At 34.1% G+C, this 13,918-nt stretch overlaps 1 protein-coding gene across 2 annotated transcripts in view; it reads left to right on the plus strand.

Annotated features, from left to right (window-relative positions):
* Positions 1 to 13,918, plus strand: part of EPHA3 (EPH receptor A3) — a 338,848-nt gene that overhangs the window by 298,777 nt on the left and 26,153 nt on the right. The gene's annotated exons all lie outside the window — the stretch shown is intronic.

Below are 13,918 nucleotides of genomic sequence, written 5' to 3' on the forward strand. Positions count from 1 at the left end.
CATTTTCCTGCTCAGCCAATGTGCTTGTTAAACATAGTTCATGGTCAATAAATAAGTTATGTTTTTATGTTTAGTAGTTTGATATGTTCTATTTTCTAGTTGTACCATTTTTAACCAAACCTTAAAGAGTAGACAAACTATGATTATACCTATGTTTCAATATTTTATACAACTATGTATATAATTCATGTGTATTCATAATTGTGAATCTGATAATTTGCCAACAATATATTCTTAAAAGTAAATTTTCTGTGTCAGAGTCTGTGCTCTTTCAAAAGAATAGATAACTATACTCCTAGTAAAACTTGATTTTATCATTTTTTAGTATTTACTTATTAGATGTGAGCAATTATATTTAATTGTTTAATTACATTTAACTGTTTTAATTTGTGTCCTTTTGATTCCATATCATATTAACATATTCCATAAAAATAGTATTCTTCCTGGCATCATCCATGTTGTTACATCAACCACTGTATCCAAAAATATGTCCAGTTTTAATAAAAAGTACTTCACTAAAAAAAGGCCTTTATTTGAAGTATTCAATACTAGTAATTAAGCTAGGCTCTAAGCCTATGCCATATCCCATTTTTAAAGGAGAACACAGTTCTCAATACTAATCTCAATTTCTTATATACTCAAAGGAACACTTCCTGTTAGAGGGACTTGAAAGACTTGTAAAAACCTAGATCATCTGCTTCCTGAAGAATGTTGGGTTAATTCTCAAGTGTCATTTACACTTATTGTCACTTTCTCAGGACCAAATAGAGAAAAGGCATTATTGTGTCAAAATTCCTCTTTAGTGTCTGTCAAGTCAAAGTGCAATAAGCTCTTTGCATTATGTTTCATTTTTGGATGATTCTTAAAAACCACATAAACCAAATGGGCTCATTCACTACCAATGAATAACTGTATAGAGTTCTTCAGGATTCACCCTTTCATTTTCTTGAAACTCCTCAAAATACCCATGGGGATCCTAGATCCCTTCTGAGAAGCTATAGTTTGCATCTGCATTTCTAGAATAATGTTGATACCTTAGTATTCCATTATAAGTTTTGTTTGCTATAACAATTTTTGGTATGATAATTTTATAATTTACCATAAAATATGAGGTATGCCTATAAGGTAGTAGGTAGGATTGTTCTTTTGTTTTTTAAACCAACACACTGAAACAGTTCAATGAGTATTGCTACACTGAGTTGTCTTTAAGAACCTTGCAGGAACAGTACTATTACACAAAATCTTTTGTGAGTTCCTCTTTTGAAATTATCTTTAAAACTGATTCTGAATGATACCATTACTCAGAAAAGTTTAAGTATGTAACACTATATAACAAGCTTGACTGAGATAAAAAAAAAAGACCCTTGTCTCAATAAGCTTATAGTTAATAAATAACAGAAATAGTACATTGTTGCATACTGGTCTGTTTTTTTGTTTGTTTGTTTTAACCAGAACCAGTTCTATCAAGTGCAGATATCCACATTATTTATTTGATTTAGTGCGCTATGATAATTTCAAAAAAACAAGGTCACCATTTAAAAGTATGCCAAGGGCATTCTTTTTGGATAAACACATTCTGGTTAATGTGTTTTACCAATCATGTCATTTTAGTCACGCTTAACACATTTCACCAAGTGTCACTCCAATTAAGAAATTCGCATTTGGTGCCCCAGTGCATTAAATGTCTCATTGCTCCTCAGAAATGTACTGCCTGTGTGTGTTACCAGCCATTATGTTGACCTTGATTTTTGGTAAGCCAATGAATAAGTGACATCCAGTGTCCTGGCCTCAACAGCTCAGGTCAGTTTCTGTAGACACATGCCTATGACTTCTTTTATGGAGTCATTTCATCTCTGACTTTCTCTTCCTCTTTTCCTGCTACCTTCCATTATTCCCAGCATCGTTGCTTTTTTCTGAAGAACCCAGCCTTTTGATGATGTTTTGTCATTTTTGCCTCCAATGATATTTCAGATTTAATCTGCTCTAAGATGCACTTGTTTTTAGGCTTTAGGTAGAGTGTAATAGCATAAAGGATTATAGAGGCATTGATTCAATGCCCTTGAATAAATGTGTGGTGTCTACTGCTCTCACTTTTAGAACATTTCTGTAATATGCAGGCAGGGTAGAACAATAAAACAGAAATTATATAAATTAATTCTATATTTAAAAATTCTTAAACTGAAGGAATCATCTGAGGTGTTGAGAAAATGCTTAGCCTTAAACCTTAAGAGCAATTTATTCAATACCAGATTTTTCCAATGTTGCTTCTTGTGTATGACAAGTTTTCCTTCCTCATATCTTCAATAATATGCCTAAAAAATGGGGTAGTTAAGATAATGATATACATTTTTTGTGTTTTCTCTTTTTCATGAAAGTATTGTATAAGAAATCAAAATTACTCACTTCTAATCATTCCTCTTCATTTCTCACTATTGAGTTATGCAGAAATTCCAAACATTGGAAATTTCCATTATATGATATTATTATGCATCCTGTAATTTTTGTAAAATTTCACTGCATGTTCACAGATATTGAGAGTGAGAAAGTCTATCATCTTTCAGTTAGTATGGTTATGAAAATAGTTCAATCTTTGAGGGCTCCCTAAATGCTGTTGGGGATGTCCAGAAATGCTTGGATGACACCATGAGAACTGCTGGTGTGGATATTTTATGTGAAATAAAAACACCTTAACAATTAAATGAATATTTTAGTAGTAATTAAATGATATAGACTCTGACCTATGATATAGTATTATGTGATATAACATTTTGAAGACAAGCTTTGAAGCATAAGTGCAGCTGTAATACTAAAGGTTTTAAATCATTTTGGAAGCTCCAGGATTTTATTTGGGATGGATATGATTGGAGCATTTAGTCTGTAAATTTAAACCATCAAAGAATTTTTGTTGTTCAGAAAACCAGGCAAACAAAAAATAAATTCCCTCTCTTTGGTTTCCCATTATGTAAATTTCAAAGTAGAGCTATGGCATGTGTCATATTGTTTACACTGAACTACTAATTTACTTTATTTCATTCTATCAGAACCAAGGCATTAGTGGTGAGAATTCTTTTCTATTGAATACTTTTTTTAATCTTCCCCCTTATGACATTTCATTCTAAACAGGTTAGCATTTTTATGTATGCATGAGTGTCTCTATGCATATGAACATCCTTAAATTCATATGTTGAAATAGATGGAATATAAAATGTTAATATGATAGTATTCAATATATTGTTTTATACAATACTAGAGAAAAATAAGAGAAAGTGTAGACTTTTATCTGACTTATGTGTTATGTTGTATAAAGCCAATTCAATTCTGAAGCCCCCACATTCATTTTAGGGACATAATTACCACATAAACTGATTTAGGGAATTTCAGAAAATCAAATGATTTATTCTTGATATTTTCTTTATTATTAGATATTTTATTTTTATTTTTTTCTGAAGATTCATGCACAGTGATTATCAATCATGTTTTTATATGGGATTGTTCTCCCTTTTGTCACATTCCTGTAGAGCCAATTAACACCTATTTAATTTTTTTAAAGATAAAGAAAGCAGAAGGTTATCACAGGCATTATGTGTTAGTTAAAGGGGAAAGAAACTTCATTTTACATTATAATTTATTTGATATTTTTTAGCTTTGTGATTCTACCAACTTGATGCCTGAAATATCAAGGTACACCTTTGCCTTAACTAATTTCATTTGCAAGATTTAAAATTAAAATATGTGGCCAAGGCAAGTGGTTACAAGCTAAGTGGTTAAATACCCCTGTTCAGAATAACTCTATTCCAAGGAGATAAATAATAGAAAATATGAGCCTTTTCCTGTAGCAGTTCACAGACTAAAAACTATGCATACAAAAGACTGGTGTAATACAAAAAGACAATTATTTTGATAAGTAATATATGTTATGTGTCACTTAGATATGAATAAAAAAACAGTAAGTAAATATCTAATTAGTGACCATCGTATACTAATGTATTTTAAGCTTTGAACCAGTGTCAACCATGAATTTATTTCCTACTCTCAAGAATCATATGAATATGCCCTATGTAGCTTTACAAAGTAAAGCCACATATTCAAAAATCAGAAAACTTTAGAAGATATAGTAATCTTAGTTATTAATGTTGCATCAAAATTTCCTGAGAGTCCTAGTACTTTTTGTTTCAGAGATAGGTAGCAGGAACATTAAATAATCTATCCAGATTTATATGGGGGGAAATCAAAACTGCAGTTTTGCAGTAGAACACGAGAATGAGGAGATTATGTATAAATACATTACATACAACCTCTACTAGGAACTATTTTCTCTAAAGTGCAACATTTCTTCACTCAACATATATTTGAGTGCCAACAATATACTAGACACTGTTTCTTTGCTTAATTACTAGAGTAAATCTAATACTTCTATTTCATTATTTTTATTACAAGTATATAGTAGTCCTGCTATATTTTTAATATATTTTATTATGTTATTACAGTTGCCCCAATTTTTTAAAGATTTTTAAAGATTTTATTTATTTATTTTTAGAGAGGGAAGGGAGGGAGAAAGAGAGAGAGAGAGAGAAACATCAATGTGCGGTTGCTGGGGGCCGTAGCCTGCAACCCAGGCACGTGCCCTGACTGGGAATCGGACCTGCGATGCTTTGATTTGCAGCCTGCACTCAATCCACTGAGCTACATTAGCCAGGGCACAGTTGCCCCAATTTTTTCTGCCCTTTATTCTCCTCTTCCCTGGCCCCTCTCACCAGCATTCCTCCCCCAGCCTTAGTTCATGCTCATGGGTCATGTACATATGTTCTTTAGCTTCTCCATTTCCTATACTATTCTTAACCTCCCCCTGTCTATTTTGTGCCTGCCTATTATTATTCTTATTCCCTGTACCTCCACCCTCCATTCTGCCCCTCCCCCTCCCCAGTGATAACCCTCCATATGATCTCCATTTCTATGATTCTGTTCTTATTCTGGTTGTTTGTTTAATTTTTGTCTTGTTTTTTTTTAGGTTCAGTTGTTGTTAGTTGTGAGTTTGTTATCATTTTACTGTTCATAGATTTTGATCTATTTTTTAGGTAAGTCCCTTTAACATTTCATATAATGAGGGCTATACTAAATAGATCTTTATGACTCATTTCTTAAAACATTGCTTCTTTGGAAAATTGTATTGAGTGCTAAAGACTCAGATGTTCAAATGAATCTATGTAACCTTTTAAAATAATAAATTAGGAGTTGCTTGTATGTAAACAATAAAATTTAACATTTAAAACTATATTGATCTTTGAAAAAGAACTATGCTCATATTAGGACATATGTTTAGCCTTATCCCCAAATTCTTGCATCATTTTTGTTGAAAAAAGACATTATATATCAAATGACCTAATATTATATTTTATTGTAAAATTAATAGGAATGTTATTTGTATTCATTTCCTAGATAAACATAGTGTTACTTAGAATGCAGTGGGAAGAATTTTCTGTATTTTAAGAAATTCTTGAGCATTTCAAATAATGTTTGAAAAATCTCAAAATTTCAAGGGATGGGCTTTTGCTACCTAGGAGATCATTTTCTCTGATCTCTTGTGGCAATCAAACATCTGTTGAAACAATTCTCTCAATGGCTTTTAGATTTGAACTACTGGGGAGTAGAACAGATGCTTCCCCTGAGAGTCTTCTTGGATTGCCCTTCACCTTGTTGTCTACTGTTGTCTACAATGAGCGAAGTTTAGTCCCTGACAAAGAGATAGATGTTAAATCCTTGGGTCAAATGATTTATCTCTGTAGTTCTACTTCTAATCTGAGAAGCCAATATTGGCCTCCATGTTAAACACTCAATTACTTAGGGTTTACTAAGATAAACTCTCTAAAGTCCTTTGTCACTCTAAGTATGACCTGACAGAGCTCACAGCAGGCAATGTGAACTGTGGATCAGAAAAGCATTTCCTAATTCAGCAAGGAGAGATTTGTATGTATAATGAGAGAAGAAGTGGGGCAAATATGAGATATTATGCCTCAATGTCCAGAGATTTCAGCAATTACATTTTGTTTCTTTAGAAATCAAGACTTGAAGTCCCCAAACCCATAGTAAATGAGCTGACTTCATTTAAGTGCCTGAAAAATCCAGGCTTTTAGCCAACAATCTCATTTGAACTGTCTAAATTCATTAAGCTTAGAGAACTGAATTGCAGGATCTTTTCAGAAACAGATTTACTGTGTGATTCCTACTCTAACTAATGTTCATGGCCAGAGTGAACAAGGCTTGGACTACTTTATCCTGGACTGCAGTTTAGCAGTTATGTAATGCTGCTGTCCAGAAAATCCCTAATATCATTACTTGCACCATTTCATTCCTCTCCTTTAACTTTTTTGTTAAAATTCTGTAGAAGTAAATCCATATATGCCAACCAATACATATGCAGTTTAGTTCAAAGCTAGGATCATCTTTAAGATTCCAAAATAATTAAATTGAAAATCATTCTTGATATTCTTAGAGGTTTTAGACAGAAATTAAAAGTTGTAAGAGCTAAGGTTTCTAAGTCAGCACATATGTTAGAGATAGATGAGATTGAACATAAAGGTGGGTTTTATGTTTCCCATGACCCTCAGTTTGTGAATGACAAGATATCTGCTGAGAGGTTAAGAAACTTGGCTAAAATTTAATAGTAGGATCAAAGCTGAGCCCCCCAAAACAAGACTTCTGACTAGTAGTAAACTTTGAAATCTAAATGGAACAAGTGAACATAAATCTCCCTGCACCCCAATTTACTGAGGTAAAAATTGATGAGACATCAGCACTGAGAGGAACTGGCTCTAAGTTCAACACTGCAAAATTGGGAATAAATGTTAACTTCTGATGCTGTTAAGTTTGGATTGGAGATCCCTTTGCAATTGATTTTTAGATACGCTCTTTATGCTGTGATTCCAGGCTTACTTCAGGAAATTGGAGATGTCTCAAATGTATGAATATCTAGGAAGCTTACATGTATATATATAAATACCTCATTTAAGGTCTTTTTTAAATATTGTAAAAAAAGATTTATAAATAATTTTATAGTAACTATTTGTGCTTTATAATGTTCAGAATGCCTAGCAGCATTTAACCAACAAAAGTATAAATTGCCTACTAGTTGGGAGATGTAACTCATTAACAACAGTTGCATTAGAATGGTTTTCCTGTAGCAAGAAAGAAGAAGGCAAATGATAACACCAGTTAGGCAGTGATTTGAATAGCATTTAAAATTTAAATGTGTCTCCCCTACCCCACAGATAAACTGGAAATGAAATTGCTGAACCTGAAAAAGAAAAAAAAAACATGTAAAGCAATATGAACTTAAATTTCTTGCGGCGGAAGGTGGGGAAGGAAGATAAATTTTTATGGTCCAGACAGAAGCAGAAGTATGAATAAGTTCTGCAATTCTCAATTCTATAATTGCTCAGCTTGAAGACAAAGAACCTTATCGTAAAGTATATCTAAACTAAAATGCATGGACCTCAGCTTCTTTTTCACCATATTTCATAACTACATTGGGCCCTTTACTCAGTGTTCCTTATGCCAATGATATTTATGTTTTTTGGAGCTGTAGATAATGTTTCATCTTGGAGTAAACACTCATTTCTTTGTAAAATCTTTGGTTATCAATACCTTTATCTGATAAAGTAATTGTTGCTTAATTTTTCATTTTTATTAGCAATAAGAAGTTGCCCCCTTGATAAAAAAAGGAGTGAATGAAAAAAGAAAGGAAAAATTAAGTAAAACATTAAGAAAGGGAAGAATCTCAAAGGGATGCTGTTATATTTACCAAAACCCAAGTATCAGAAGATTAGCTCATATAAATTTAGCCATTACTTTTCTAGATTAGTACTGGAATAAAAATATCCATTGAAAGTGTGTGAATTGTGAGGGGAAAAAAAGAAAAAAAGGTTAATTCTACTTTATCTACATAAAAACCCAGGTAAATTCTGGACTTCATTTTTATTTTGTTTTAAGATTCCATTTATTTATTTTTAGAGAGGGGAAGGGAGGGAGAAAGAGAGGGAAAGAAACATGAATGTGTGGTTGCCTCTTGAATGCGCCCTACTGGGGACCTGGCCTGCACCCCAGGCATGTGCCCTGCCTGGGAATTGAACAAGTGACCCTTTGATTCTCAGGCTGGCACTCAACCAATGAGCCACACCAGCCAGGGCTAGACTTCATTGGAGTCATTTTCTATTGCATATCAAAGCTTGTCACACATTATGTGAAGCAGTAGTTCTCAAGAAGGGATGATTTTGCTCTACAGGGGATATTTGGCATTTTCTGGAGACTTTGTTTGGCTCTCACAATTGAGAGGATGCTAATGTAATTTACTGGGTAGAGGCCAAAGATGCTACTGAACATGCTAACATACACAAGCACTTCTCACAACAAAGAATGTAGTCAAATGTTAACGGGGTGACTGTAGAGAGACCTCCTTTAAAGATATCTAATGTATATGTATAAGGAATATATAAAGAATGGGAATGGAGATCAATTGTCCCTCTCAGGTACTTTATAATTTCTCCTATTTGTACTGAACTGCAAGTTGCATGGGACAACATGAAATACTGTTGCGCGTGGGTCACCGGCCAGCAGTGACCACGGAACGCTGTGGATGGCTCGACAATACGCGAGAAAAAACACCACATGCACAGAGACAGACTAGTTTCTGTGGGGAAGTAGGGACGAAATGGCCACCCCCCCTAGTGGGGAGCGCCCTGATTTACTGTCCATACCTGCTTTTATTAGGCTCATTTTGCATAATAATTCAGGTAAAGTACAGTACTCATTCGGGGGAAGTAAGGAACCATAGAAAACAAAGAACTCTGCCGGTCTATTGAGTTGGGGTCAAAGAGCTGTAAGACTGAGGAACAAAATAACTTCCTCCTAAGACCCTTCTCATTCAACTGAGAGCATTCTAAACAAAGAAGGTTTCACAGTAATTTACATGTTCTTTCTTAGGCCTGATCACCCCGGGAAATCCGCACTTCTCAGTACCAAGCTGTACTACCCTGTCATTGTTTCAGGCTTAGGTGGAGCAAGGGAACTAGGTAACCAAGAGATAAGGAGATTTTCTTCCAGACGCTGAGAACTCAGGCTATGTCAAAGCCAAGGAGCGAGGGTCCATCACTCCCTTTTGCTGCAGCCCCCCCCCCAAGTCCTTCTTTTGGGGGGCCTCCCAAAGTGATCGTGCCTGGCTTAGGTCGTTCCCCCCGTGGGGAATCTTACCCGTCTTTGGCTAACCGACCAAGCTTTTTGGGGTTCAGCAGCAGAAGCAGCATTCCTGCCAGGGAGATAAGCTTTTGTCTCCTTGCTGGCTCACGGTTCCAAGGGCATTCCCTTAGCTTTAGCCTAGGCGGGGGTTTCAGCCTCTGATACCAGTCAGGGCGGTTCCCAACAAAATACATTGATATTTGTAAAACATGGAAAATCTAATCATCTGTCAACAAGCCTCTTAGAATGTTGGCTTTTGGGATATCACAAATGTAACACAATAAACAGTACACCTTTTACTCATGTTAAAGTTTATTTTCATTTGCTGTTAATCTAACACTTGAAATTTATAGTTCTCTACCCCCACCAATGCTATAAATTGTAAACATGGTTACTTTACTTTTGATATTTTGATTTTATTTTATTTAAATGACATTGGAGTAAACTCATAAATCAATGTCATGTATTTTTAGTCAGCATATGTCTCACTGCATAACTATTTTTATATTTTAAAATTTTACTTAGCTTTCTCTTATAATGGAATGGAGTGATATCTATGTGCCTAGATTAAGAATATTTATTAAATTACTGGTGGTGGTGTAAGTTGGTAAAGTACCTGTAACATTAATATTGAGACATTTGATGTAGGATGCATATTATTTATGAAGGCAAATAAAAATCTTTATAGCATTCTGCAAATTCTAAAATACTTAATTCATATGATACTCAGCAAGCTATTTTCTTGATTTTATAGATGCTTTTAAAGATTGATCCTCGGTGATTCTTTCATTTACTACCCTTATGGAACTAACAGTGTTATTAAATAGTAGGATGAGAGGAAAGAGGAAATCAGAAAATAATTTGATTTTCTAAAGCTGTTATGATGCTATATGTTACCTTATTCTTATTTAATATTTACATACATTCTGAAAAACTAGATTTAATGTATTTTTTCTAAAAATAAAGTGTATATTTAAAAATGCTAAAAATTATCAAATGAATCAGTAAAATCTACTATTTTAGTTCCATAACATAATCATATTCTTCCTCAGGCAAACTACATACTCCTCGAGGAAACAAGGTTTTGTAAACAAGCAAGCTAAAATGTGAGACTCCTGTTTTAAACTGTGGGAAATCAGAAGTGAGGGGGGACAGGTAGTTACTCCTATGGACTTCCTGGTCAAGTAGGATAATTAATCAATAGATGGATCACAGAACATGGAGTAACCAACTTGGCTACAAGGTTCCCAAATATTCTACCAATGGATTCATATGACCAGGATGCTCAACTAAGAATTTTGCTAGTTACAAAAAGCAGACCGGGAGAAAGCCTTCTTTTAAAAAAGCAGAATTTGGAGAAAGAGAATTCAAGTCAAATCAATGAGCATTGTTGAGTGCCTACTCTGCACATTTGCCAAGATAATATCTAAAAAAGACAAGTGCCCTCTGCAGTGAGTGAGCATTGGCTCCTGTGGCTTTAATGCTAATCATTTCCAGCTTTATAAGCTATTCAGCTTTCAAAGCCTTATGATTTCAAATTATAGTTTGGTCACACTAATTTTAATTATGACAATGGTTAGGATATAAGCTACTACTTGAATTCTTTTTACTATTGTTTTTTTTTAAGATTTTATTTTATTTCTTTATCTTCAGAGAGGGAAGGGGGGGGAGAGAGGGGGGGAGAGAGAGAGAGAGAGAGAGAGAGGGAGAGAGAGAGAGAGAGAGAGAAACACCAATGTGCGGTTGCTGGGGGTTCTGGCCTGCAACCCAGGAATGTACCCTGGCTGGGAATCAAACCTGGGACACTTTGGTTCCCAGCCCGCGCTCAATCCACTGAGCTACGCCAGCCAGGGCTAGAATTCTTTTTACTATTGTTGAATATAGAGAATTTGAAACTGTAATGCTGAATTAAAGAGTTTATGATAGCATATTTGTCATAACATATTTACCCTTCCTCAAACTCTATAATGATTTGCTCTGTTGGAATCTCTCCCTTAGCCTGATTTCAACTTAAGTGTATATAATGATGGTTTAGGTTTCTCTCATTTAAAGCAGAAATGACTTGATATTACACTTTTTGCCAATCATAGGAAAATAAAAAATTGTATAATATTCTTCTTAGTTAGATTTCTTTTTAGCAACAATAGTAACAAGTGCTAAATTTGAATAGTGCTTTGAAGTTAACAATAAGCTGACCCTTGTATCCTCATTTAATAAACTATTTATACCAATAGTAAAGGTGTGTTAAGCAATAAAAGAGAATTAGAGAGGAGGAAAGCAAACATTTATTGAATACTTTATTAAAATTTGATATTTTAGTAGTTTCTTTATGTGTATCATAAATCAGTTGCCAATGACAAAAATTTCCTAAATAATAATGAATATTATTTTCCATCATCTTTTTTCACTTCCTGATTCCCTCAGTGATTGGTGGCATCATTTACCAGATGGCTGACTAGGGGAAGCATGAGGCTCTTGAACCTATGATTACCACATCAATGTCAGAGAAAAACTGATCACTCTAAAACACTATCTAGAAGCAGATGAAAATCTTCTAAGAAAGCTGAATGTTCCAGAGTTAAAATTCTAGGTTTTAAAGCTCATTATCTAGGGGCTTTACCAACAACATTAAGCAAAAGCAAACCATACTTTTTTATTTATACTTACTTCTAAATAAATGGTTCAAAATAGCCCTACGTGTTTATTTAAAATGAGTTGCATGAGTATCATATAGGAAAATATCAATTAAGAGTTTTCTATTTGTAATTAATATAAACATTTTAACTTTTAAGTATATGGACTCACTAACCAGTGACATGGAACAGAGTTCAGCCTTAAGGAAAAGAACTAGTACACTAAAGAGTAGATCAATGGAAACTGGTAGAAAAATTAAGGAAACATACAACCTTGCTAACTGGTTTAATTGGTAAGCTAACTGAAGATCACTTATTTACTCTTCATGTGTTTGAAATAACATGTTCAGAATAAAATGAAAAAAATCAAATTTTCTCACTTCATATTTTTCCATAAGGACAGCATTTCGAGCTTTGATATAATTAGGAGCTGGAGAAAAAGTTAGATTCAAAACCCAAATGCCAAACAAGAGGCCATAATCTGCATATCCAAACTCAGCAAATGTAGTGAGAACCTATTGTCAGTTCACAGGTGACCACTGTGCAATGTGGCCAACATCCTTTCCCAAAGTAGCACGGTGAGCTGAGAGCCAAAATATTTTGTTAAGAATTAGTGTGAAGTTAAAAGTAGTGTAAGAGTTACTTGATCAGCCAGTAAATCAAATAAATTGTTATATGGAAAAGTTTTAATTTGTTACTCAAACAGTTGTGTGTGAGAGTGTGTGTTTGGTAGGCACATATTAGCACAAGAGCAGAATTCAAAATGTAAATGTTTTTATTAAATAATTCTTCACACATTTTCCAAAATACACTTCCTATGTGTTTAGATTTTAACATTTTAATAAGATTTATACAGTGAAAGTAAATAGACAGGAAATAATTTGCTTGGATCTGTAACCATGTGCGACATCGGAGGACAGCCTGCGAGGGTCGAGGGTCGCCGTGGAGCGGAGGGACTGTGGTGAGCGCAGCTCTCACTGAAAAGATGGGCTTGGACATGTTGGCAGAGGTCCCTCCAATCACATGTGTGTCTGCATCCAGAGCACAGGTGAAAAGATTCTCCTTCCCAGTTTAAATGTAATCTTGGCCATGTCCTTCTTTTAAAAAAAGTCACTATTTAGTATTTTGCTCTTTAAAGAAACCACTAAAATATTCTTCCTGTTCCCCTCCCTGAAAAATGGTGATGAACCACTTAAAGTGAAACTTTGGCAGGTTCCATTTTAATCCTGGTTGAAGTTAAGCACAGTAAGTGGTCTTCTAGCTCACGTTTGTCATCAATCTATTGTTTTTTTCTAATGTTTATAATTTAATTTCAACTAGACATCTTAATATAGATCTGTGCCTTGTACTTGCTAAACAGATACAAAGTTTCAGCATTAAAAACATTTTCTTCATTTTTTTGTGTGTGCCATTTTTTTGTAGCAGAGACAAAGACAGCTGAGATTTTAAAATATTATCTACTCTTTGCACCATAAATACAGCTTTGTTTGACTTCTGCTAATTCTCAGAATTCTTTAAGGGAGAAAAATTATGCCCAATGATTCTGTTTGACATATAGAATGGATTTTGTTAACTGTTGCATGTATAAGTCTATTCTTCATCAAACTTAAGAGGTATTATTTGAAATCTGGAATCCTTAAAACCCAATCTTGGTCTAGGCAGGTGCAAATAAATTGGTGGGAGATTTAAAATATTATTATTATTATTATTATTATTATTATTATTATTATTATTATTATTAAGTTTGAATGTATTGGCAGAGAAAAGGGCAATATGAGGCTTGACAAGAGATTCTCTACATTTAAATATGAAAAAGGACCTTTTAAATTTTTGTGAAAAATGCACAATGTACAGAAGAGAGTGAATGAGTGACATGAGTGAGAAAGACAAGATAATGGGAAACTTCTAAGACCATATGTCTTCTCATCTACAAGACCATAAACACTTTCTTGTCTGTTTTTCTAGTTCTAGACCATCATTACTCTAGTGCATGCTGAGCACTGTAGTGTCTCACACTAACTCCCAACGATTTCTTCATCTGGCCCCTATCTCTTCAA

This window comes from Phyllostomus hastatus, unplaced genomic scaffold (assembly GCF_019186645.2).
Source record: "Phyllostomus hastatus isolate PE091 unplaced genomic scaffold, TTU_PhHast_1.1 phas_contig_86, whole genome shotgun sequence".
Classification (NCBI taxonomy): Eukaryota; Metazoa; Chordata; class Mammalia; order Chiroptera; family Phyllostomidae; genus Phyllostomus; species Phyllostomus hastatus.